At 44.7% G+C, this 27,398-nt stretch overlaps 1 protein-coding gene across 4 annotated transcripts in view; it reads right to left on the reverse strand.

Moving 5' to 3' along the window:
- The window catches only part of MEGF11 (multiple EGF like domains 11), a 384,734-nt gene that overhangs the window by 285,193 nt on the left and 72,143 nt on the right, over positions 1-27,398 (reverse strand). For 3 of the 4 annotated variants that reach the window (XM_038420568.2, XM_043493760.1, XM_043493759.1), the window contains exon 1: positions 5,600-5,725. The exons of the other annotated variant lie outside the window; for it this stretch is intronic. The gene's annotated coding sequence lies outside the window, so the exon portion shown is untranslated. Of the gene's footprint in view, positions 1-5,599; positions 5,726-27,398 lie in introns of those variants that run through there. 4 annotated transcript variants of the gene reach the window in all.

A 27,398-nucleotide genomic window follows, 5' to 3' on the forward strand; every position in this document is an offset into this window, starting at 1 on the left:
GGTTTCCAAGCTTGCTAACGCCTCCAAAGAAACTCTTGTTTTATTTGAATTACAATCTCAAAACTGCTGACAACTGAACTCAGATTTTCATGAAATGCTGCAGTCAGGTCAAAACTGTTATTTTACGTTCCTTCGTACACACTAAGGAAACAATCTGTTTCTCCTGCTTCTACATCCTTAATAGAAACCTCACTGGTCCGATAGAGTACGTCTTCATCTGATCCCCTTCTCCGGATCACTGTTTTTCCCCAGAACTCTATCCTCTGTAGTATTCTCAGTGACAGCAGTAGTCAGACATCCTCTTCCAGCATGCCATTTTCCCCCGAGCCTCTAGAAATCTTAATACAAAGTTTTCCAACTTCATATCCATTAAAGCATTGGCAGGGAAGCCGAGAGAGAAACTTCACTTTAAACAAAAATCTGTGTCTGCCAAGTTCTTGCTAAATCTGAGAGGGTTGTTTAATCAATTTCAACATTTCCAGTGGCATGAAAATTGAAGTGTAATGATGGCACTTTAAAAAATTGCTCATTTTACCTAACACACACGAGGCTACCCAGCTATCGCATTCCTTTGTACTTCCCTATACTCCCTATTGGGGATCCCTGGAATACTGTAGATATTGGAGGAAAGGGATTTGCCCCACAGTGTCAAAGTTGGAAGCCTGAAGTTAGGAGCTTAAATTCATATTTAGGCATCTTCAGGGATTCTGAGCACTCTTAAATCCCTTTGTCTCCTATGCTCAGCACCTCTGAAAATCAAGCCACTTATTTAGGTGCATAAACATGGATTCAGATGCCTAGTTTTAGGCACCTAACTTTGAGAACGGGTGACCTTTGTTATTTAAGGCCTAGGTAATATAACTGGCAAGTTAAGGGCCATCCCCCTAAACGGGCCTAAATCTCAACTACTACAATCCTGAAAACAAAATGCACAGGCCAAATTCAGAGGCCCAGGGCTCCTCTCCCATGGGTGGGGAAAACACATTGAATATCCTAGTCAGGCCCTTGTCACCAGATCATGCTTTCAGCCAGGTGGCGGTGGCGGCTCACTGATGAAGCACAGAGAAAGGGTTTCAAAACCCACTGAGGCTGGGGAAGAGACGTCTCAAATCCTGCAGCTAGATGGATGGGGCAGTTTGCTCCTCCTTCTGCCTCACAAGCCCAACCTGGCTTTGATAGCATGGCTTGTACATGCGCCTCTTTGCCACTGGCTCCCCCGGAGCCCCACACAGTGGCTGACTAGGTAGACCCTTTCAGTGAAGGGGAGGCTGACTGTGGAGGAGATAGTGAAGGCTAAAGTAGCATTAATTTTCAGAGCTGTCTGCAATTGCTTTCAAGCCCTTCCTCAAGGCAACATGCTGCCCAGTTACTACCTCACCACTGACCCTCCTATTAGTCACACCCTGAATGCCTACAGGACCCAATCATATATTCATACAGAAGAGTTTCCATGGGCTTGGAGGTAGCTGCGGGTCCTCCGCTTCCACGATATGTGGGGTCTGTTTCTGCTCCTTTGCGCCGTGGAGAAAGGAGGATCTGGCCAGACTTCCCAGCAGATCCAGGCAGTTGGTTGGCCCCATAGAGCATCCTCACCTTTCCAGGAACCATCATTTAAGCTTTCAAAATTTGTTCCAATGCTTTGAATTGTTATAATAATGAAGCGAGAGACAAAACGAGAATATGACCCCAACCCCTATTTAATTTCACACAACTGTGCTAAGCTCTTCACCCCACTGCCTCTCTGGCCCATTTTATCTATTGTTTATTTCATTTTTTTCCAGGAAATTGTTCATTAAGGGTAAAAGCACCTGGCTTCCAGCAACAGGGCACCAGGCAAAAAAAATCTGTCATCAGGGATGGGGAAAAACATTCATTAATACATCAGACAGAGCAAACCCATAATGAACAAGGGACTGCAATGAAATGTCTTAAATATAATGCAGAAGAATAAGAATAAGAATAAAAATAAGGGCCACATTTGCTACTGGCGTAAATGACACAGTTCTGGTGAAGTCAATGTGTCAATTTACACCAGCAGAGAATTTGGACCTAGCAGTTCAGTCTTTGGATGCAGATGGCATGAGGGTCACATGAATTAATTGAAGGGCAAATGCAGATCTCATTATCTGGCCTCTATAGATTGCTGTGATCCATCTCTCTCCTGGGCCTTGCCCTTTCAAATTTGCTGTCATACACTGTTATTGTTATTCCCAAAGTCGTTACACTGTAATAGAGGTAAAAGTGGTGGGCTGGTCTCTGGCTTTGAATGGAATTTTAGAGCCAACATATATTAAGGTTTCCTGCACGGTTGAGAACAAGTACATTTCTCTCTCTCTGTGTATTTGTCCATCTGATCAAGAATATCACAATAAAAGGTACTATCTTTTACTTCTCCCTCCATAGCCGGCTCTCTCCTTTTCCCACTTGCTTTCGAACACCTGGCACTCAGAGGGAAAACTCATCATTCGGATTTTCGCCCACCCCTTCTCAGGAATACAAAAGTGTTGGGGCTGGATAGTTCCATATGCCCTTTCTGTACCTTTGCACACTAGGTCAGAATCTGCCCTGTTTGAGGTTAACAGTGAATGTAGCATAAGAGGGCCCCTCGGCACATACCCTCCTACACAAGACCAGCTGGAATAGGAGTTCTCTTATCCCCAAAGCAAAGTCACATGATCCAAAATCAAAGTCAGACAATCCAATACCTGTTAGGGAATTTGACCGATCAGGAAACAGAAATGGTTCCCAGACATCCCCAGAAGTTACAAGAATATTGCATCGCAGCTCACTCGTTTAGCGAGGTACTTAAACACATGCCTTAACTTCACACTCCTCAGACTTAATGCCTATTTCCGGCCCTAGGGATGCAAGATGTTTCCTTCAGTTCAGGCAAACCACAGGCCTTGGTTTAAAAAATGTGCTTAAATTCTGCTGTACCTTCATGTAGGCCACAGTCTTGCAAACACTTGCAGAGTTTATGCACGAGTCCCTTTGAGCTCAGTGGGACTATTAATGTGCCTAAGTGCTTGCAGGACTGGGGCCCTGGTTTAGCTGGCTTGTGCGAACTGGGCAAATCACAATAGAACAATCATGCTCCAGCCTTAGCTTTGTTCTCGTCTTGTCCTAACACTGTTTAATAGAAAACTCCACAGGATGGCACGGTCCTGCACAGTCACCCAAACCGAAGGGTGTGAAAGCACTTTAGTTTAGTTACAATGTGCTAGGCCACCAGCATGACACCTTTCTGCATCTCAGCAAGGGAATTCTTTGCCTCTTCTCCATTCTACTGCTATTCCACACAAACCCTTGGGCTTGGGTTGCCATTTCTGGACCTGGGTTGGTCTCAGGCTTTGCTCTCAGTATCTCCGGTATGGAGAGAGCAGGCAATTGTGTTTGAAAGGAATGGGAAATGCTCCTCTCGTTTACTGTGCTGTTCTCAGTGGGACTGCAGGCGCTTCCACACATTTGATTGCAAAGGTGGCAAGTAGACAAGTGTAGGGAAATGGTAGAATCTCCTTCACTAGAGGTTTTCAAAAAGTCTGGATAGCCATCTGTCTTGGAGGGTTTAGACCAGTTGTGGGCTAACAAAAGGAATGTTTTTCAACAACATGCATGCCCCTCTCCTGCACTGAATAGACACTGATCCACAACCTCAACCGCTGTTCAGCGCAGGTGTAAGCTTGTGGCCCTTTTTTATTTAAAACCTGGCCTGTGGAAATCCTATATTTTCCATACAAGCTACTGTTTCCTCTCCATGCCCTCACATGAATGAAGATCCCCACAGCCCACTTCAAGTGGCATTGCCTTTCGTCAGCCCTGGTTTTATAATGTTCCATTCCCTTGTGCACACTCCGCCAGTTCCCACTTCCCTCCTGTTTTGGTAGAGCCATTTCTCTACCCTGCTAAGCATCCTCCCTCCTCTATGTCCCCACACAATGCTGGCCAGAGATACTGCTGAATAATCCTATTTAAAATCACCAGCAGATGTCTTTCAGTATTGTTCCTCCACAGAATTCACTTCAGATAATCATCTCCACCAGTGCACTCAACCTTAATTATGCCTGTGTCCGGGGGACCTGGGTAGCCTCCAGGCTCTTAGTTACAACTTTTAGCCTCTCCTGGGCCTCCAAGTATGCCAGTTGTGTGGCAGGGCAAAGGGTCAAGACCTTCAATGTAGTTGATTACCCCTCTCCCATGACAGAAGCAACACTTCTTCCTGGGTGAAAACGTTTACAGGTATGAGTTTAAGGTGATCTCACTCAAAGGCAAGATGGAGGATTTCAGCTATGGGCCTGCCACTCATTCAAGCTTTATTATCCCTTGCTTTATCTGAATAACCAATTCACTCTTACCAGCCTTAGCCTTCTCTTTTGTCTCGCACCACATGCTGTATCAATTTCCATTCCTCAGACACAAAGAACCCTAACTACATCTTGCCTACTCCAAAACTTCAAGAATGGATATTTTACTAAAAGATCTGCTCTAGGAATCCTTTTGGGGAAGTTCTATGACCCGTGTTATACAGGAGGACAGACTAGATGATCACAATGGTCCGTTCTGGCCTTGGAATCTGTGGACAGGAGCATGCACTATGCCTGCACTTCATTAACCTCTTCCACAATAAAAAGAGAGGCTAACAGTCCTCTTGCTAGATAGGGCACCATTAGTAAAATCTCTGGGCATTTCCAGCCAAGTAACCTTTTGTTCTCTCTCATTCCCACCCAATAATATTGAAATAAAGATAGCTATAACAAGGCAAGACACAAGACCAAACCTGAAACACACAGCTTGAACTTCCCTAGAAGGCTGGTCCATCCAGGTCTTCATATGATCTGCTGTCCCTTACTGGACATGTGAGTGAAAGCATGTAATGTTTGGCTAGACTTTTGACCTTATCCTTTCTAATTGAACAATTCTCTAGCCTGCTCTGTCTAAGAACGCTTTTTCTTCCCCACGCTTTTCCTAAGGTGCCTTTTGGATTCATATAGGATGGTCTTGTAGCTAAAGCACAAAAATGGGACAAGAGTTCAGAGTTCTATTCCCAGCTGAGCAGCAGACCTGATGTGTAAAACAGAGCCTCAGTTTTCCATGTGCTTTTGTACATGTGCCCAAGTTCTCTCCCTGGGGAGAAGATGAGAGAAAGAATGAACCACATGTGACAGACATTAGTCACATCACTTCATGTACCACTGGAAAGTGCTCAGATACTTTGGTGATAAAAAGTGATAAAACATGTATAGAATAGAATAGCATATGTTTCGCACGTGCAAGCTGAGGGCTGCGTATGCATATACCTTAACCTCTCGCTGCCTGTTTTCCTATCTGTAAAATGGGGCAAGTCCTTCTAAACCTCACAGAGGAGATTGTGAGGCCTCATTAACGTTTGTTAAGCACTGTGACAAGATGGCCAATGTTCAGATGGTGGGTCCTGCGCTTGCCTTGGGGGTGGGGTGGGGGGCGCTAAGACACCACCTGCCCCTGGGTGCCAAGGGCTCTGCTAGTGGCCCAGGAAGGTGATAGAGGAGGGGATCAGGGGAGGGGTCTGAGTTTGCTCCTCACTCTGGGTCCTAGCCCCTCTCAATCACTGCGGGTTTCTTACCCTCATCCCCCTTAGGTGGGGTTAACCTCGGTCCTTAGACGCTGGGGGGAGGGAGTCTCCTTGTCCTACTAGGGCAGCGTCTCCCTTACTTCAGTTCTCATAACACAGCTCCAATCTTCTCTCCTTTCTCCTCCTCTGACTGCCTGAAGGAGGAGGTTTTATTAGGTTCCTGACAGGGCCTTAATTGACAATAGGTGCTCCAATTAACCTGTAGCAACTCTCCCTAGTCTACAGGGAACCACACCTTAATTAGCCTAGGGCTTATATACTTCCCCTCTAACACTCTACGACTGCTCCCTGGCCCTCCTGTATCACAGCACTTTGAAGAAACACAAATTCATTGGCAGACCCGGGAATAGAACACTGGAGTTCCTGGGTCCCAGAGCAACGTTCAGTCCGCTAGATCTCTACCTGACAGGAGGACACAGTGGTACCCTAACTCTGCATTTCCATGCTTTCTAATGTTTGGGTTATTTTCAGTTTAACGCTAGCTTTTAAAATCCTGACTTTAGAACTTGTTTTTTTAAACCCACAAAATTCTATTAATGGGGTATTTTCCCCTCCTGTTACTGATACATATTTTCTGTACAAGCTGAACACCAGCTTCATGACATTATTTGGCTGGGAATTCAATAAATAATCTGCTATAAGAAGAGCTACAACCTTTATTACTTGATTTTTTTCCCCCCATGGGAAGCGGAGTTCAAAACAATCCCTTAACTAATGGCATTGTCACTGTGCTACTCTCAGTCCCTAGGGGTAGTTCTTCTCCTGGTTTTTAAATGGCTTTATAAAATGTGCCAATCAGACAAATGGACTCCTTTCTCCATCCCTCTAATACATCCTACAGTGCCTGGATACTGTGATGGCATTACAAAAATACCATAAATAAAGAGATACAGAGCTAGCGACAGGTTTCAGAGTAGCAGCCGTGTTAGTCTGTATTCGCAAAAAGCAAAGGAGTACTTGTGGCACCTTAGAGACTAACAAATTTATTAGAGCATAAGCTTTCGTGAGCTACAGCTCATTTCATCGGATGCATTTGGTGGAAAAAGCTAGCGAGATCAGCTAGATAGAATGATAGATACAGAGCTAGCGAGATAAAACAGACAGAATAGTAGATACATAGATCAGTAGATACATTGATAGACCGATCTTACTCCCAAATTTTGCAAGGAAAGAGAGCTGGATTTTGAGCTAACACAACGAAAGACTATTTTAGATCAATGACCCTTATTTTTTACGCATTTGGACTCTCCAGTATAATATAATAAGGGAGTGAAAACATTCCATCTTATGCTGAAACATCAGAGAGGTGTGAACGATTGTTTGGGGGGGGAGGGGGGTGGTCTTTGTTTGCATCTGTAACCCACCTATTTAGGAACTGTCCTAACATTACCCTACAGGCTGTCTAAAGTTTCTGACTGACCCACGGACCCAACCTGTGCTCCACAAAACATCAGCAAGAGAAGGCTGGGTATTTGTGGTAACGTCCCGTGTCCCCCTGTTCCCCTTTCAAGGCCTGAGAAGCAGATCAGCAGCCTTTTTTTCCAGTGTTTACATCCCACAGAGGGTTCCCCCATTTAAAACGGGCCCCTAGAGCAGGGGTTCTCAAACTTCATTACACGGCGACCCCCCTCTGATGACAAAAATTACTACATGACCTCAGGAACGGGGACTGAAGTCTGAGCTTGCCCGAGCCCTGCATGTGTGTGGGGTGGGGAGGAATCCAAAGCCCGAACCCTGTCACCCCGGGTGGAGGGGGCAAAGAAGTTCAAGGGCTTTGGGGTCCCAACCCACAGTTTGAGAACCACCGACCTAGAGAACTGAAATTCTGCTCCTGTCAGGTGTGTGCACCCTGCAAGGGGGTAGTGCTGGCTTGTTAATGACTCACCTTGAGGTGGCAACACAACATTATACCTTTGTTGCCATGTTAGTCGAGGTGACAGTTCTAGCGGCTGCCAAAGGGAAAGGAAGATGACCCCTCTACTGCACCATCTCCTTTTCCCCCTGTAGGCTCTAGTTCAAGAATCAATACAGGGACATTCCTATGGTCAATACAGAGAGGAGGTCAGAATACACTGGTCCCTTCTGGCTTTATAATCTATGAAAGCCCCTCTGTGAATGCCCTCCATGGGGACAGGGATTAACATTATCACCTTTGAAATGGGGGAAAAAAAAGGCACACATGCACAGACACACACACACCCCCTCCACACAAGGCAAGCCTGAGGCAACCCCAATCCCCAGCCACAAGGCAACTCCGCAATCTCCCCTTCAACAGCCCTTTATAGTCACTCAAACCCCCCCCCCCACACACACACACACAATGCACTTGCATGTTGGTAGGCAGACAGCTGTATTTTGATCAGTTATCACATAAGCTGCAGAAGTGGGAATACTGCAGAACCTTCAGCTGGACACAGAAACTTTTAACGTCTGATAACCCAGTGTATTGTGATAACACCACACACCTTTAGAGCACATAAAAGAAAACTGGCAGATTACAGTATTTTTTTGACAACTGACAAATCCATATAAAACCCTGGCCAGGCTGGTCAAATACCAGCCAGGCGGTAACGCTAACTGGAATCTGTGGGAATGGCCGGGTCAGTCTCAGCAACATAGTCTCTCCACAAACCCTGTGAGGATTAATCAGAGTTTGGTAAGGCTGACCCTCCCAGTGGTACTCCTTAAGCTCCAAAACCCTCAGAAGGCGGGGAGTCGAGCGCAGCCTGGCAGCGTGGCTCCTGAGAGTCCTGGTTGTGCCTACATATTATGGCAGCTCATATAAGCCAAATCCTTCCCACCCTGTGTACATAAGTAATCCCACTGACTTCAGCTGGGGCCTCTCTCATAATACCAGTAGGGTTAGGCCCATGAACAACCACTTTCTGATACAAAACTCTCCCAATATTACAGACAGTAACATCAGCCACACAACTTAAGGCCAAACACTGGTCCCATCAATAGGACTTTGCCATTGACCTAAGCAGAACCAGAATTGACAATATACAAGAACACTTGCATTTCTCGGGGACTGTAAGGCTTAAGAGCAGTCCTTTCTGCTTATTGCAATTAGCGCTCCTCGCATTTACTAAACATCCTACAGTATTGTTTCAGCAAATACCTTGCTGCAGACTTCAGAGTTATTTCTGCAGCATATCCCTATCAGTTCCTCCCAGCATCTCAGAGTGAAATGGAGAAGTGGCACATAAGTGACAGCTGAAAAACTAAAGATCAGGCTGTGGCCTGAATAATGCCGAGCTTTTTACAGTTTAAACAAAATATCTGCAAGTAATGACTTACCTCATTACGATGAATTGAGCATAAACGGCAATGTCATGAAACTGCAATGATTAATTACACATATGCTCTGTATAAAACAGGGCTTTTTAAGTTCTTAAGCATAAGCTGTTAAGGAAAAGGAGTAACATTTTGTAATTATGTCACTGATCTAAATTCCTTGTCTCTCTCCTGTGAAAGCATTACGCTTCTTCACATGAGCCACATTAATGATAATTCCTGCTACTTGACATAGCCTTTGTGCCTATCAAATTGTCACCAGCCGATGTGTGTTTTTGGAACATTTTTACTTTTCCACAAGACTAAGCTTTCAAACATTCGAAACTATCATTACCTTTGAAGAATGTACGAAAAATCCACTTTTTTTTTTTTTAAAAGTGGTTGGGAGCTTTGGGAAAATCTTATTAGGATGGCCCACTAATTAAAATAAACTAATCACATCTTACTTCTACTTTTCAAATGCATCTACCTACAGATCTAAAATCTCTTTCAGAAAGATTAAAATCAGAACTAAAAAATCCCAAAGCGCTTTCCTCTTTCATGCGGAGTCAGATGGAACACACTTTTTCAGATTTCAAAGTCCATTAAAACATCATCACCTTTGAAAACAGATGCACCATCAGCCCCAGAAGTGATTTATACAAGTGAGACGCTGGAAACTGCCAGGAACTATTCATGTTCAAAGTTCCCCCAGCAGGCTCAGCCAAGTCCAGTTTGCTTCACATATAAATTAGGACTTTTCAGACCATAAAGATCAATAATGTAATTAGTAAATGTTATGTTATTTCTCAAAATACTGCGACAACCTACGTTGTCTTTGATCAAGTGAAGCTGACTGAGTGTTCATGACATTTAATGTTAATTAAGGAAAACACGTGATAAAAAGTTCCTTGGAGAATTATCTAATTATGCTACATAAAAAATAAAAATAAGTAGTATCTGTAGTTTAAGATTTACTTCCGTGACTATTATTTAGGAAACTTTAGGAAGGAATTAGCATTAACATTTTTTTCTTTTCTACAGAAATAATTTGAGACATTTGAGTGTGTATACCAAATGGCCCAGTTTAGTAATGAGATATGTCCTACTTATAATACCTGAATTTGTAGGTGAGTTCTCTCCCAAATTGTGGAACAGTACTAATCACAAAGGACCATTTCACGAGTTTTATTTTTCTTTTGCCTCTGGATAACTGACACCGATCTATTATGACCCAGGCTTTTGGCAATGCAATAGAGGACTGTACCAACAGAAACGAAGCCGTGAGTTCAAAAGAGTAAGATAGATCCTTAATCAGAGATAAGAACAGAGAGCAGGAGCATTTAATAATCTCCTGAAATACGACATTTTGGCTACAAATCACTGAGAGCTTCCAAGAGCAGATATTGAGGGAAGTTTATATTAAAAAATGTATTTCCAAATTATTTCTAAACCAAAATATGTCTGTAAATTTTTATGAGTGCCAAAGTTGTGTGGTGAAAAGGAACTTTAATTTCACTACTATGACATGTTGAAGGATTTCTTAAGAACTTAAAGACATAAGATCACCTGGCTTCACGTGAAGACAGCACAAAGAATGGATAGAATGCCTCACAGTAACGCAGTAGGACAGCTGTCGGGGCGGGCAGGGGTGATATTTACAAAACTCACCTCATTTGGATCCTGATGGGATTCCCGCAAGCTCTGGCCCTGAACCTGCAAACGCTTACGCATGTCCTTATTAATTTTATACACATGGGAAGTAGATGCGCTGAGCTCTGAGAGACTATTCTCATACATAACGCTAAGTATTTGCATAAACGTTTCCAAAAGCAAGGCCTCCATCTTGCTTTTGGCTCATCAACCCTTGTTCTGAGGCCAAGGTACAGTGGCATGAATAGTGTGCAGTAGCACAGTCCCTCCTTTCCCTGGAGTTAATACACATACAAAATATCACACCTTCAGTAGGAGCTCATAATACTGTGCTATAGTTCTGAAATTTCAAGTATTATTACAGCGGTCACACTAGCTTCCACTTGGAACAGGCTGACATATTCTGGTAACTCAGTGGCATATTCAGTATGGGCAAACAGCAGCAAGCTCACAAGCATGCGGAGGCTTTCATTTTGGCCAGTTTAGAATCTTTGGCAAAAGAAAGAAAAAGGAAAAAAAACCTTGCTGCAACTCTAGCAATTTGGTTTACTTTGAAAGCTGAAGAATGAAAGCGCTGAGAGCAGGATGTTGGTTAAATAGGTGCCACTTGTATTTGCCCCAGATGCGACAGAGTTGGCATGCTGCTCAATACAAAATGATTAATGATTGCTCGCAATCAGCCTTAGAAATCAATTGGCATTGAGTGACATAATGATTCTATGACATCATAAAGCCTCACAGCTGATGCTCATTCTTTGCCATTTCTCCCCACACTGCCATTTTTGGCAGTCTGAGGGTGTTCACAAAAATGATGGGTTTTAGGATGTTAATGAATGAAGGAGTTTTCACATCAGGGAGATTTTTATATTCCTCACAGCCAATTTTTATTTTTCTGGGTACCCATCTTTCCTTCCACCATCAGCCTTTATGGTCTTAGTCAAACTCTTAGTCAAATTCAGCCACTTTAGTATTGTAGAGAAAAAGTCACGTGATCGGGTAAAAAGATTCTGTACAGGGATCATCACTCTGATGGCTGGAGGGGAACTTAAATATAAATGGGGAAAGGAAACAAAAAGCCTTATTTCTATATATTTCCTGTACTGAAAAATGATATACCTACTGCAAGTGTTGAGAAACATCTAATTCTATTTCGCTAAGTTACAAGCGTACCAAGTTTGTATGACTGGACCATCATTTTTTCTCTCTCACAGTCATATTACTGGCATGTTTTTCCACAAGGTACCTATCTAAGGCAGACAGCGTTTTCCAGTAGTTCCCAAAGTCATTTTTGTACACATTTTAAGCCATCGTAGTGTGCTTGTACATTCCACAATGAATGAATGACACTGAAGTACAGTGTAAGATTTACTGGTCTCCTACAGTGGAAATTCTGAGAATCAGTTTCTCGAGAATCAGTCTCTCAAGCAGCAGCAGCCGCCACGTAAGAATTTTAGTTCCTTACAGCTCTCGCAGATTTTCCTTCTCCAGATAACAATGCCACAGCATATAAAAACAAATAAATTGATCCATTATTAAAAATCTCCAGGGCCACATACATTCACAGTTCTCTAAAGCAACCCTTTCTCCCACGCTACAACTAAAACTACTTCCAGATTGGAGGATCTGAGATACCAACACTTTTCCTAATTTCATTTGCTTTTCCTTCATCACCAAATCACGAACCTAGAAAACGAAGACAGAAATTTAAACTCAAAAGACAGCCTTTAGTGACTGTGCTTGCATGTCTGCCTCCAAAAGAAATTGCAGGTGCAAAAATGTAGGTACAAAACTCAAGTCTCGTTTTACAAAGCCGGTCCTGTCTGTTGCATTACTATCCATAGTGCGAACACACATCAGCAAACACAAGAATTTGCAACACGGGTAACTCCTCTCATATCTGAGATACAATTGATGCGATATTCATAAAACAAAGTTCTTTGCCCCTCCTCATTCAGTATTTTGTTTTAGCACACACACATCACTGCAACAACATAGCACAGGTTGGCTTGTACCAGGCAGCACGACATCAGCTGATGTATTTGAAGTAAATGATAGTAAGTCTTACTAAAAGGAAGACCAACATCATAACTGTCAGAGCAATTTTCCACATCAGTAGTTTAACACCTGAACTATTGCTTATTTTTTGTAACTGAACGATTTCCCAGTTTCTAGCCGTTCAACTCTGAAACATAAGTTCTGAGATGTGTCAAACAACATTTGCCTAAAAAGAGAAACATACTTCTGAGATGGAGAGTTAATCAGGAAACAGTGCTTCTTTCAAAATACAAACGCTGAATGTCTCAAATTCCCATTTACTTTTCTGTAACCAACTGGGCTGTAAATAATCCAGGCTTCACAAACACTAGAATATTAGGGTGCGTCTGACTCAATATCATAAAGATGGCGTTATTCATTTTAATTTTGTACTACCGTAATTCTCACCTTTATAGATGAGGATAATCTGTAAAGTCTGTTCCCAGCTAGCTCAACTACACCTTAGAAAAGAGAGAGATAATGACATTCTTATGCCATGTACTTTGGACATGAACAACTGGCCAAGCTTCTCCACTTGTCACACTCCGCTAATTACTGATATGTACAGCTGCCATTTTAAGGGCTTCCTCATATTCACAAACTAACAAAATTCAGTTTCAAACTGGAAAAGACAGGAGGCCATTTAATATACTACATTTCCTGACTTTGAAGAGGGATGATTATTCCCAAGGTTACACAAGGAAAACAACAGAGCTGGTTGGGAATTTTTCAAAAAGGTTTTCCACTGGAAGGCGCCAATTCATCAAAACTGGAACTTTTTGCAGAAACTTAGGAGGTTTGAGCAACCTTTAGTGAGAAAGGTCCAGGATGGAATTTCTGGTGCATGTGAGAGAGAGACTCTCCTAGGATGTTGGAGACTTGTGTTCAAATCCCTGCTCTGAAAGACCAGGGACTTAAATTTAAACATGGATCTCCTACATCCCAGCTGAGTGCCCTAACCACCAAGCTATGGGCTATTCTAGGAGCTCTCTCTCCATCTTGCCTGTTGAAGCTCCCCCACTTCGTATAAATTATTAAATATGTATTACGCTAGAGAGACTTACCTACATGCCTCCAGCTTTCATCCAGACCACACACACGATCCATTGTCTACAGCCATGCTCTACAATACAACCGCATTTGCTCCAACCCCTCAGACAGAGACAAACACCTACAAGATCTCTATCATGCATTCTAACAACTACAATACCCACTTGCTGAAGTGAAGAAACAGATTGACAGAGCCAGAAGAGTACCCAGAAGTCACCTACTACAGGACAGGCCCAGCAAAGAAAATAACAGAACGCCACTAGCCATCACCTTCAGCCCCCAACTAAAACATCTCCAATGCATCATCAAGGATCTACAACCTATCCTGAAGGACGACCCATCACTCTCACAGATCTTGGGAGACAGGCCAGTCCTTGCTTACAGACAGCCCCCCAACCTGAAGCAAATACTCACCAGCAACCACACACCACACAACAGAACCACTAACCCAGGAACCTATCCTTGCAACAAAGCCCGTTGCCAACTCTGTCCACATATCTATTCGGGGACATCATCATAGGGCCTAATCACATCAGCCACACTATCAGAGGCTCGTTCACCTGCGCATCTACCAATGTGATCTATGCCATCATGTGCCAGCAATGCCTCTCTGCCATGTAAAACTTTTGTTGTGATAATCAAGATGGCCCATTTAGACAGTTCTCTTGCTGATAATAGCTCATCTTAACTAATTAGCCTCTCACAGTTTGTATGGCAACTTCCAACTTATCTGTATGTATCTATCTTTTTACTATATGTTCCATTCTATGCAGCCAATGAAGTGGGCTGTAGCCCACGAAAGCTTATGCTATAATAAATTTGTTAGTCTCTAAGGTGCCACAAGTACTCCTGTTCTTTCTAAGGAACAGGCACTAGGCACTCCCAGGAACTAGGAAGAATAGTGGGGCAAGCAACATTTGCTTTACCTTTAAAAAGGTGCCCAGTGTTCCTGCTGCTAGTGCCCTTGCTAAGGCTTGTGCATAGAGTTCGGTGAAATTTTTCATGTAAAACCTTTTCCCACCAAAATAAAGGAAAAATGTGGGGACCAAACCAATTCAAAAATTCAAGTTGGTTTTGGGAAATGGTTTTGGTAGTGGGGGAAAACCCCTCAGAAATGTCAGAATGATTCATTTCGGCATTTCCAAAATGAAATGTTTCAAACTTAATTTCAAAAAGGTGTTTATTTCGTATATTCACTTGTGACAGGGTCAGGCCAGATGGCTATAGGAGAGTAATAGAAGGCAGATATATAAGCCCCAGGCTAAGTAGGTCCCTTTTCTCTGGGTAAGGTAACAGGGAAGGTTCCAGAACAATCAGGAACCTGCTGGAGACAATTAAGACAGGCTGATTAGAATACCTGCAGCCAATCAAGAAGCTGCTAGAATCAATTAAGGCAGGCTAATCTGGGCACCTGGGTTTTAAAAAGGAGCTCACTTCAGTTTGTGGTGTGCGTGAGAGGAGCTGGGAACAAGAGGCACTAGGAGCTGAGAGTGAGAATGTGGACTGTTGGAGGACTGAGGAGTCAAGCATCATCAGACACCAGGAGAAAGGTCCTATGGGGAGGATAAAGAAGGTGTTGGGAGGAGGCCATGGGGAAGTAGCCCAGGGAGTTGTAGTTGTCGCACAGCTGTTCCAGGATGCACTCTAGACAGCTGCATTCCACAGGGCCCTGGGCTGGAACCCGGAGTAGAGGGCGGGCCCGGGTCCCCCCAAAATCCTCCCAACTCCTGGTCAGACATAGGAGTCATCGACCTGGACTGTGGGTTCAGAAAAACAGCCAAGCTGAGGGCTGCCGTGAAGCTCCCAGGCGAGCAAATCCACCAATAAGCACAAGACCCACCAAGGTAGAGAAGAAACTTTGTCACAACTGGCCTCGGAAGTGGGATCTGGTGTCCACAGCGCGGCAGAAGGAGGAGGGTGTTTGGAGGGAGGGGGGGAAAAAAAAAAAAAGGGGGAAGAGGGTCTATTTATTTATCATTTTTCCACCACAATGGAGGAGGTAGTCCGGGCACTGATACAAGCCACGGCTGTCCAGCAGGAGGCTACTCGTGTCCAGGCAGCTGCCCAACAGGAAGCAGTGAGGCTGCAGCAAGAGATTAACCACCTGCTGATGGACCAGGCTGCTCAAGACCGGGCTATGTTGCAGGAACTGGTAAACCAGGTTAAGGCCCTTACAGAGCTGAACCGCGGCCATGATGGGATGCAGATAATGCGGGCCAGCAACTGGCTGCAGAAAATGATGCGGGAGGATGATGTAGAGGCATACCTCTTGGCCTTTGAGAGGACAGCCCTGTGGGAGGCTTGGCTCCCAAGAACAGTGATCTGGCATCCTCGCTCCATTCCTGTGTGGGGAGGCCCAGAAGACCTACTATGATTTGCCTGAAGAGGCTGCAGCAGACTGTCCCCAGCTGAAAGCAAAGATCCTGGCCAGATCTGGGGTAACTACTGCAGTGCAGGCCCAGCGATATCATGAGTGGAAGTACTAGTAAAACAAAACCCCACGGTCCCAATTATATGACCTCATCCATCTCGCACGAAAGTGGTTACGAACCGAGTCCCGGAGTCTGGAGGAGATACTAGAGGTTCTGGTCATCAACCGGTACATGAGAGGACTACCGCCAGACCTTCGCACCTGGGTAAGCCAGAACGAACCCTCCACCTACGACGAGGTTGTCACACTGGTAGAAAGATGAAGGATGGCGAGGGAGCTGACCCAACCAGTTAAGGAAGAAGCACCAAGCCCTAGAGCTCGGGTGACTGGGCCACCAGGAGAGCCCAGGTGGAAAAAGACAGGGGCTGAAGGCCCACCAGAAGCCACAAAAAAGTCGGAGCACTGAAGGGGAAGAGGATCGTGATGTTAGACTACCCAAACCAAGAGACCAGGGAACGCCTAGGGTTCCATACAGATGTTAAGCCTGCGAGGAGTGGGGACACATTGCTGCACAGTGTCCCTATGCCAAGGAGTCTATGCAGTGTAACCTGGGGAACTGGGCAGACCCATGCTCCCTAATCCACCTTGTGGGGGTCTCACTAACCCCACATATGTACACTAGACCAGTGAACCTAAATGGGGTAGAGACCACAGCACTGGTTGATCCAAGGAGTACTATCACGCTTGGGTTAGGGAAGCTCGTGAAGCGTAGTCAGCTGCTGTGGGCTAAGCATACGGGGATAACATGTGTCCATGGGACAGTTCGTTATTACCCCACCATCCTAGTAAATATCGAGATTCAGGGGAACACTATTGAGGTAGCAGCAGGTGTAATCCCCAAACTCCCATACCCAGTGCTCATAGGGACTTCCCAGGGTTTGGAGACTTACTCCCGGTAGGGGAATTGGAGAAAGGGGGAAGCCCTGAAAGTAGGGAGGCAACCACAGTAGACTGTCAATCCCCAACCTTCTCTGAAATATCCCCAGATTTGTTCTCCACTCCCAAACAGCGTAGAAAGACGAAAAGGGAAAGAAGGGCAGCTAAGGCCTTGGGAACCCGAATACTGGCCCAAAGCCAGAGGGTCGCTCTCATAGGTAGGCGGACCCGAGCAGCTGAAAAGAAGGCCACCTAGGAGGGAGAAGCACCCAAGTCTGACCCACACCCTAATGCCTCTGAACCAGTAGAGGCAACAGAGACTGGCCTCCTAGATCTTGGGCAGATTAGCCCCGGGAGAGGAAATTTTGGACGGGACCAGGCTGAAGACCCAAGGTACGACAACATTAGGAAGGAGGTGACCGAAATAGATGGGGTCCCCATGGACCCAGGGACCAGGACCCTACTTATAGTAAAGAAGAATCTCTTATACCGGGTTGCACCAGTACAGGGGCAGAAGGTACAGCAGATCCTAGTACCTCAAAAACACCAAAATGCTGTATTAAGTCTGGCCCATAGTCATCTTTTTGGGGGGCATTTGGGGGTAGAGAAGACTCTGGCACGGGTCCTGCGACAATTCTTCTGGCCCATATTACATGAAGCGCGGAGGTACTGTGCGTCCTGCCCGGAGTGTCAGCTGGACAGTCCCCGTCCCCACTTGAGGGCACCGTTAGTACCCCTTCCCATCATAGAGGTCCCCTTCGAGCGAATAGCCATGGATCTAGTGGGACTCCTGGAGAAGACAGCCCGGAGCCACCAATATATACTTGTCGTTCTGGATTATGCTACTCACTACTGAGAAGCCGTCCCCCTGCGGAATGCGGCCTCTAAAACGATAGCTAAAAAGTTGGTGGGGCTCTTTGCCCGAGTGGGGCTACCAAAGGAGATATTAACAGATCAAGGTAACCCATTTATGTCCAAAGCTAGTGAAGAACCTCTGTACGCTGCTCCATATACATACCCTGAGAACTTCAGTCTATCATCCGCAGACCGATGGGCTGGTAGAAAGGTTAACCGAACCCTCAAGGCAATGATAAGGAAAGTGGTTAAGTTGGGATGGAAGGATTGGGACACCCTACTTCCCTACCTTATGTTTGCAATCCAGGAGGTACCTCAGGCCTCACTGGGTTTTCCCCCTTTGAATTACTATATGGAACGCCACCCCCGTGGCATACTAGATATCGCAAAAGAAATCTGGGAGAGGAACCCAATGAGGGGAGAAATATAATTGACCATTTGTTGCAGATGTGAGAACGAAAGCCCGGGTCACCCTTATTGTACGGGAACATCTGGAAAAGGTGCAGGAGGCCACAGCGAACCCATTACAAATCGCCAGGCAGAAGTCCGACAGTTCCAACCAGGGATCGGGTGATGGTGTTGGTACCCACGCAGAAGCAAGCTTTGGCCCAATGGCGGGGACCTATGAGGTGGTTGAACCCATGGGAGAAGTAGCCTACAAGGTGTGGCAGCCAGGACGCTGGAAACAAGAACAAATTTATCACATTAACCTCTTAAAGCCTTGGCACCAATGAGAGGCATGTGTAGTGGCCCAAGAGACCCCGATCCAGGGAAATATAGCAGGAACAGATCAGGATATCCACCGATCTGACACCAAACCAGAAGAAGAAGGTAACTGAGATGATCAACCGATACCAAGACGAGTTTTCAACCAAACCACCGAAGCATATCACCACATTATCATAGACCCTGGGGCAAAGGTAACTTTAAGGCCTATCAGGTCCCAGCAGCAAAAAGGGAGGAGATCAAGGCAGAGATAAAAAGGATGTTGGAGCTGGGAGTCATCGAAGAGTCCCACAGTCAGTGGTCAAGCCCGATTGTGTTGGTGCACAAACCCGATGGCACCACTAGGTTTTGTAATGACTTTCACCGGCTGAATGACAATATCCAAATTCGAAGCATACCCCATATTGATGAGTTAGTTGACCGCCTGGACAATGCCCGATTTTTGACCACCCTTGATTTAACAAAGGGATACTGGCAGATTCCCCTTGCCAAAGATGCGAAAGAAAAAACAGCACTCTCTACACCAGAGGGTCTGTTTCAATATCCTGTTCTTCCTTTTGGACTGCATGGGGCACCTGCCACTTTCCAGCGTCTTATGGACAAGCTCCTACAGTGGCATACCTGGATGATGTGATATTTCACACCCCCAACTGGGAAACCCACTTAGGAAAGGTGGAAGCAGTTCTGGACATGCTGGCCTCACAATCAACCCAGCCAAGTGTGCTATAGGGCTAGATGAGGCTAAATAGCTTGGCTACATTGTAGGACGGGGCATGGTCAAGCCCCAACTAAACAAACTAAAGGATATCCACTGATCTGACACCAAACCAGAAGGAGGTGGTAAAACAAACTAGAGGCTATCCAAAATTGGCCCCGGCCGAATCAGAAAAAGCAAGTCCGGGCATTCCTGGGTGTGGTGGGGTACTACCGATGATTTATTTGCTACCAGAGTGAGTCCCCTGACAGACCTGATAAAAGCCCAGGGTCCAGACATGGTGAAGTGGACAGATGCTGCAGAGAAAGCATTCATGGATCTATGGACAGCCCTCTGCAGTAACCCCGTGCTTATAGCCCAGACTTCTACAAAGAATTCATTTTACAACCAGATGCATCTGAAATAGGATTGGGAGCTGTCCTATCGCAGATGGTCAGAGATGAAGAACACCCAATTCTCTACACCTCAGCAGGAAACTCCTCCCAAGAGAGCAGAAGTATGCCATGGTTGAAAGAGTGCCTAGCTGTGAAATGGGCCATGGAAACACTACGTTATTACCTTCTGGGATGATGGTTTACCCTTGTGACCGACCATGCACCCCTCCAGTGGATACAGCGAAATAAAGAGAAGAATGCAAGGGTGACCAGATGGCTTTCCAATTCACCATACAACACCAGGCTGGAAGCCACCATGGCAAAGCAGATGGCTTGTCACGAGTACACTGCCTAACGTCTCAAATTGCCCAACCCCATAGTGTTGAGCAGGGGGGGGATATGTGACAGGGTCGGGCAGGATGGCTATAGGAGAGTAATAGAATTACTATCTCCTATATAGCAGATATATAAGCCCCATGCTAAGTAGGTCCCTTTTCCCTGGGTAAGGTAACAGGGATGGTTCCAGAACAATCAGGAACCTTCTGGAGACAATTAAGACAGACAGGCTGATTAGAACACCTGCAGCCAATCAAGAAGCTGCTAGAATCAATTAAGGCAGGCTAATCTGGGCACCTGGGTTTAAAAAGGAGCTCACTTCAGTTTGTGGTGTGCGTGTGAGGAGCTGGGAACAAGAGGCACTAGGAGCTGAGAGTGAGAATGTGGACTGTTGGAGGACTGAGGAGTCAAGCATCATCAGACACCAGGAGGAAGGTCCTATGGGGAGGATAAAGAAGGTGTTGGGAGGAGGCCATGGGGAAGTAGCCCAGGGAGTTGTAGCTGTCGCACAGCTGTTCCAGGAGGCTCTCTAGACAGCTGCATTCCACAGGGCCCTGGGCTGGAACCCGGAGTAGAGGGCAGGCCCGGGTTCCCCCCAAATCCTCCCAACTCCTGGTCAGACATAGGAGTCGTCGACCTGGACTGTGGGTTCAGAAAATGGTCATGCTCAGGGCTGCCATGAAGCTCCCAGGCGAGCAAATCCGCCAATAAGCACAAGACCACCAAGGTAGAGCAGGAACTTTGTCACAACATGCACACACATATATACCCATATATTGGAAACATAGAAAGATATAGAAATAAAGTATAATTTAATGACTCAAAGGCAGTTGTGACGGGTTGGTCACCCCCCCACCCCTTCTGGGATGCCACCTGATGTACTGGGATTTCACTGAGCCTCCCCTGCTCTATAGGCCTGGGTTCCCTCTCCCTGCTTTGCTGAATTAAGCTCTCTGGCCTCTTGCAGCGCGCGCACACACACTCTGGTAGGACCACACCCTGCTGCAGACACAGACTGAGATCAGCTGTGTGTGAGAAGACTCCCCCAGTATTCACATGCATACTCCTTTTAGGGCAATAAACCCAAAATAATACCGTTTTGCGCTGTATAGAAAATTCTGCACAGCGCAATCTCATAAAAATCCACTTTCTTCCTCAATGAGGAGAGAGATGTGCACACTTCTTGCCCCGCCTTCCCCTCACCCAGTCAGACATTGCATAAACTGGGTTTTATTATAAACAGGAAATAAGTTTATTAACTACCAAAGGTGGATTTTAAGTGAATATAAGAGATAGATGGAACAAAGCAGATTACTAAACAAATGAAACCAAACAATCAAAAAGAAAAGCAGTACTTGTGGCACCTTAGAGACTAACAAATTTATTAGAGCATAAGCTTTCGTGAGCTACAGCTCACTTCAAGTTTCACTAAAGAAATTGGGTTACAACAGTATGTCTCACCCTCAATATTGTTGCAGGCAGATTACAGAAAGTCTTGAAAGACAGCTGCACTGGTCTCCCTCTTGAGACCTCAAATATTTTTACGCACAAGCTAGACACCCTTCCAGGTTGGGTTCAGCCTTTCTCCCCACAGTTCAGTTCTTGCTTCCAGGTCTTTTTCAGTGTCTCTTCGGGTGGGGCGGCAGAGGAGAACCCTGATGATGTCACTCTCCTACCTTATATAGCTCTTGTGTAAGGTGGGAATCCCCTTTGTCTTCTAGTGGAAAACCACTGCATTCCAAAAGGGGACTAGGGGTGTCCAGCACTAGGTGACTCAGACCCATCTCTGCAGGGCTGTGGCAGCCATTGCAAGTAGGCTGTCTCCAGCATCCACAGGAAGACTAAGCTCTTTTCCCATCCATTGTCTCTGCTAATGGCCCATAAGCCCAGTCTGGCTTTTCTGTTGGGGTCTCACCCAAAGTAACATATTTGAAATACAGATACATAGTTAATATTCCTAACTTCAGCTACAGAAAGGATACAGGCATACAAATTGGATAATCACACTCAGTAAATCATAACCTTTCCAATATCTCACAAGCCATCTTGCATAAAGTACATCTCAGCTATGTCATATTCCTATCATAAGCATATTTTCATAAAGAATATGGAGTGCAACATCTCAGCAGTAACTTGAAAAGAGCACCGCCAAAGTTTTAAGCAGAACAACTGACCTCACCTTGACAATGGCCCCATCTGGAAGGTTTGCCTTCAGGAGTCCAACTAACCTAGCCGATTTGTTGTTAGATTGACAGCAAGGTGCGGGGAACTGGCTGGCAAGTAACGCCCCCATTGGTTTTCAGACGGGGCTACAGTATTTTCAGAAAACATTAATATTAGGCTTAAAGCCTGGAAAACATCCCTTTAACAGCACTAGCCTGGTGTCCTCTACTTTGCCCACGAACATCCGATACTGGCTGGAAATAATATGTGCTGTTTTTATATACACAATATTAACCTCCAGGGACCATTTTGCTTGCCATTGACTTAACGGGAGCAAGGATAGTCCTTAATTAACATGTTTAAAATCCATAAACTAACTAAATGATCTCGCAGCAGCCCAACTTGAAGGGCCCCAGTGAATCGGCATGGTTTAAAATTCCCCATAGCACTACCGAAAGCAATCAACTGCAACCTTCCTGAGTGCCAGCCACAGTGCGAGCTGCACACTGGCTCTCCTATCACAAACCACAGGCCACCAGCATTCTTGGGGCTGAACCCTGCCCACCTTACAGGAGTAGCCCATTGTCTTTGTGTAGTGAAGTGAACAGATTCAGTCCTCTCTGTGCAAGGAATCCACCTGCTACCCGTCATGATCAGTTTTTGCCAGCAACCCCCCACCCCCGAATTTATCCAAAGGCAGAACACCACAGTCCCAACCTTGGGGTGTCAGAGCTGCATAGAGCTCTTGGATGGTTTCAGGCATCTACATCTTCTGGCTTATTTGCTTGACAAAATCCTCTGTGGTTGCCACGTCCCAGCCACCTTCTCAGTTCCCAAAGCTACTCACAGCGGCTCAATACCCCTGCTGTTCTTTCTTCCTCTAGCAATAGCCGTCAAGGACATCTCAGTAGGGACCCAACCTACTCCCACAGAAGTCAGTGGCAAAACTCGCCCTGTGACTTCCAGAAAAACAGGAACACTTAATGTGGCAGGAGAGGCCGGCGTTTGCCTGGCTTCCCACTCAGCTCATTATTTGTTTCTATTCCTTTGTGCTCCATGCTGCAAACCAAGACGTTTTATTTAGTAGGGGCCTTTGCCCAGCCGCCACTACAGCTTGCTGAGTATAGATATGGGCCCTGTCTGCAAAGTTCAGGTTCCTGACCAAAGCAAGAGCCAGGGAGCCAAAAAAATCCTTCTCTTTTATGCTGCTAGAAATGAGGAGCAACTCCACTGAGGTCCTAGGAGATACTCTGGTATAATCCAGAGTAAGTGAGAGAAAGAAGTTCACATTGAGAATTCTCATCACACCTCTCAAGAGAGACAGCCCTCAGGACACAATGTACTGCACAAGATAATGTTTACCTCCAAGTGTTCCTGTCCACTGATACTAACAATGTCTCTAAACTCTCTCTAGGGAGCGTTAAGACACATGTCTGCTCCCATGAGTTTCTAGGCTACCAAAAAAAGAAAAAAAGTCAAATACTGCACAAGCGTTGCTGAAGGGTTTGGGCTCATGTCTCCTAAAATAAATAATGCCAGGGTAGGAGAGACTTGGTGGCGTTTCCTCTCATTCAGCTCCTCAGGGAAGAATGACAGCAAGTTTTCCTGAATATCTATGCATGCTTCCTGGTGTGAGTTGACTAACTATGACACAGATAGAGCATTTAATGCCACTGCCTCACTGCTTCCTCAAGCATCTGTCCTGTCGATGCCTGACCAGAGGAAGATAATCATATACAGCAAAGTGAATAACCAGGAGTTTATATAGTTGTCTCTGACAAACCTGACAAGCCATGGCTGGCAGCCTTAATCAGCTCCCAGCTGAGCCTGGAAAATTGGAGGAAACACAGAGCTGCCCTTCTGACGCATTTCTTAAAGGAAGGTTAAAGTCCTTTTTCTTTTTTTTTTAAATTTAAAATGGGAAGAAGAGATGTAAAGTTCAGATACAATATGGGGAAAAGGAGGGATTCTGTTGGCAAAAAAGATGAGAAAATACTTAAAAACCAATAATTACTTTTATTGCCCAAATTGACCATTAAAATAAGGGAATATCGGACAACAGTGCACGCTAAAATGTCAAAATCTCATGCCACAAATCATTTTCTCCAGGTGTCCAACATGTACTAATACAACTCTCAAGACACTAAAATGACAACTGCAATATGAATTTATTTAATTCTAATTCTATGGATAGGTAACTCAATATCTCTAATATGAATCTGACAGATGTTCTCTTTGTATATGATGGTGCTATTTTTAAGTACCTGCAGTTGTTTGAATAGTGGCAAGAAAAAAAATAGAACAATGAAGAGTCACACAATCAAATATTTTAATATAAATTGTAATGTACTGTCCTAGCAGAGTCTACAAAGTGTCCAGGCACCCCAGTGTGTAGACCAAAATTTTCACAAGTGAACCCGAGGTTTTATGCTGACCGGGAAACACTTTAAAGGGCTGGTTCTCAAAGTACGGAGTACCCCCCTCGGAAAAATCAGCCTCTCGAAATGGTCTCCACCTATTGGTTGCCCAAAACTTGAGGGATTCAAAACCAGTAGAAATCTTGATCCTAAGTTTCAGAAGCCTTACGAAGCTAACAAAACCCCAACCACACACTGATTAGCTTTTAAAAGCCTGAAAATATTTTCTGATGAACAGCTTTGGAAGCATGAAAATATTCTTCTCACACATCCAGCTGGTATCTCAAGCTCAGAGACTACTCCATATTGATAGTTGATGTGCATTTCCAAAGAATGCAGGAAAGCGAATTCCTTCTAAATTACTAACAATGGTAGGTTTTTGCAATCAACAAAAAGTAAACCCTTAAGGCTTTTCTGCAGCCTAATTTAAACATCACTTTCCCTCCACCAAGTTTTAACAAGCGCTCCCCAAAGTATGTTTGCTGGACCCAAGCCACACAAGCAGCCCTAGCATCTGAAAAAATGGAGGAACGCAGCTAGAGACTTACGCCATGCTGGTATCGATCCAGATTAAATCAGAACCCCTGTGAAAAAACCCCTACACACCTGAAGATGACTGTGTTCAACCCTGATTTTTTTTCTCTTGTTGTTCACTCCTGGTTCTGAGCCACTGGGTTCAGTGGCAAATGTGCAACTTTGGCTAACTAGAGTTACACTCATGAAAACATATAAACAACAGAAGTGAATATCATTACGGGATATCAGTCAATACCATTCCCACTACTTTAAGCATAATAAAAATCAAGGAGTTGATTTTTCACTAATAAATCTTCTCCTTGAGCCTGAGTAAGAGAATATATTTAAGATTTGGAATCTGATAACAAGAGTCTGATTCCTGTGATACAAGGCCAGGAGAATCAGAAGTTCTCCTTCAACTGATAAGCCAAAAAACTTACTGCACAGTAACTATTGTTGCTGTATTAGAGCATTCGCTACATTGAAATAGCTATAGGAACATAAGAACAAGGAACTACCACACTGGATGAGACCAGTGGTCCATTTAGACCAAGCTTCTTTCTAATATACTAGCCAGCGGTCAGATCAGCTGCTTGGGAAGTAGATGCAAGAAAATTTGATGGCAATTATTAATTATTATTAATTATTTGTATTACCACAATGCTGCAAAACCCTATTCATAGACCATACCCGTTATGCTAGGAGCTGTACAAACAGAACAAAAACAAAAAAGATGGTTCCTAATAAACTACCCATAAATAAAGTTTCTTCCTGACCACTATTAGCTAGAGGTTGGCTGATGCCCAGAAGTATGACTATTTATATCCCATCCAAAACTCAAGGTTCTTTTTCAACCCCTACTATTATAACATTGGATAGTCTTATTATCCAAATAAGCTTCCAATCCTTTTTTGAACCCTGCAAAGCTCTTGGCCTCACCAGTAATGGGTGGCAGTGAATTCCACAGACTGACTGTGCATTGTGTGACAAATATATTTCATCTTATCAGTGTATTTACCACCTTTCATTTTCACTTTATGATCTTTGCTCGTGTTATGGGGATAAGGTGAATAGAAGTTCCTGATCTACATTCTCTAGACCGCTCATTTAGTCTATCTTTATCATGGCCTCTCTTATTTGTCTCCTCTCTGAAGGCAAACAATCCCAATGTTTTCAATATAGAATTTCCAGGACTCTGTTCATTCCTGTCCTCCTCCTCCGAATCCCTCCATCTCCATACCGTAGCTAACACTGCAAGACGGCCTTTGAACACTCAACACATTTTGGGGGAAGGGGGAACACGACATATTGTTAAATAATTTTTTCCACAAGCAGAGGTGCCTGTGATTTTTAAATAGGCTTTTAAGAGGATCAGACCTAGCCCTAAATTAAAGCATCACAGGATTGCCTGATCCATAGCTTAAGGGCACAGATAAACTGCCTGGGAACCGACTTCAATAGAACTATGCTGATTTACACCAGCTGAGGATTTGACCCCAGGTGACTGCTTTGAGAGATATGCACTGGGTGTGTGTGCCCAACAATAACAGTTAGTCTGTTTCTGCTCTCGCTTTACATCCGTTTTAGACCAGAATAACTCCACAGATGGATGCAGAGTTCACACAGGTGAGAGGGAGATCAGAATCAGGCCCTGGCTTAACTTTGAATGTCCTGGTTTGTGTATGCAAACCCTCCATCATAGCACAGCATTCACCTCGTGTTTGCCCGGTGCGTATATTATGCAATTACACTAGCGACAGGCTCAGGGGACAGAAGCATTGAAATATTTCCAGAGGATAAAATATGGTTCCCGAGAGGCATAATGCCTGAAGCAGAAGGTTAATTTTAGCCAACACATTCAGTGTTTGGTTTATTACTCTTTTGGATTGTTGTTCTAATATACTGAAGTCATCAAGGACATGGGGCCTCATCCTATCTCTCCTCTGCACCTGCAGAAGGCCCTAAATGCAGAATTTCAGCTCTAGGACGCTCCTGTACATGGGAGGAAGAATAAAGAAACAAGGCATAGAGAGGTCATGCAAGGCAGGCCACCCCCACAGCAAAGAGCAGTGAGGGATGATGGACATGGATAATTGGTACATGGTTGTGGATCTGAGACTATGCAGTAGACAAAACACCCAAATCCCCAGCTGATGTAAAATGACTTTGATAGAGCTTTGATTTACAACACTAGTGGGGATCTGGCCTCCCCTATGTATTTAGAGATTCATGCAATAGCCTAGGATTTGACCCATGGTGACTCCAGCACAAAGATTTCTGCACCAAAACCATAATGCACTGAAGTCATTGGGCCTCAATCTGCTCTTGACACAGCAGCTCAGCACCTTTGATTTCAGTAGAGTTCCTC

Source organism: Dermochelys coriacea, chromosome 10 (genome assembly GCF_009764565.3).
Source record: "Dermochelys coriacea isolate rDerCor1 chromosome 10, rDerCor1.pri.v4, whole genome shotgun sequence".
NCBI lineage: Eukaryota > Metazoa > Chordata > Testudines > Dermochelyidae > Dermochelys > Dermochelys coriacea.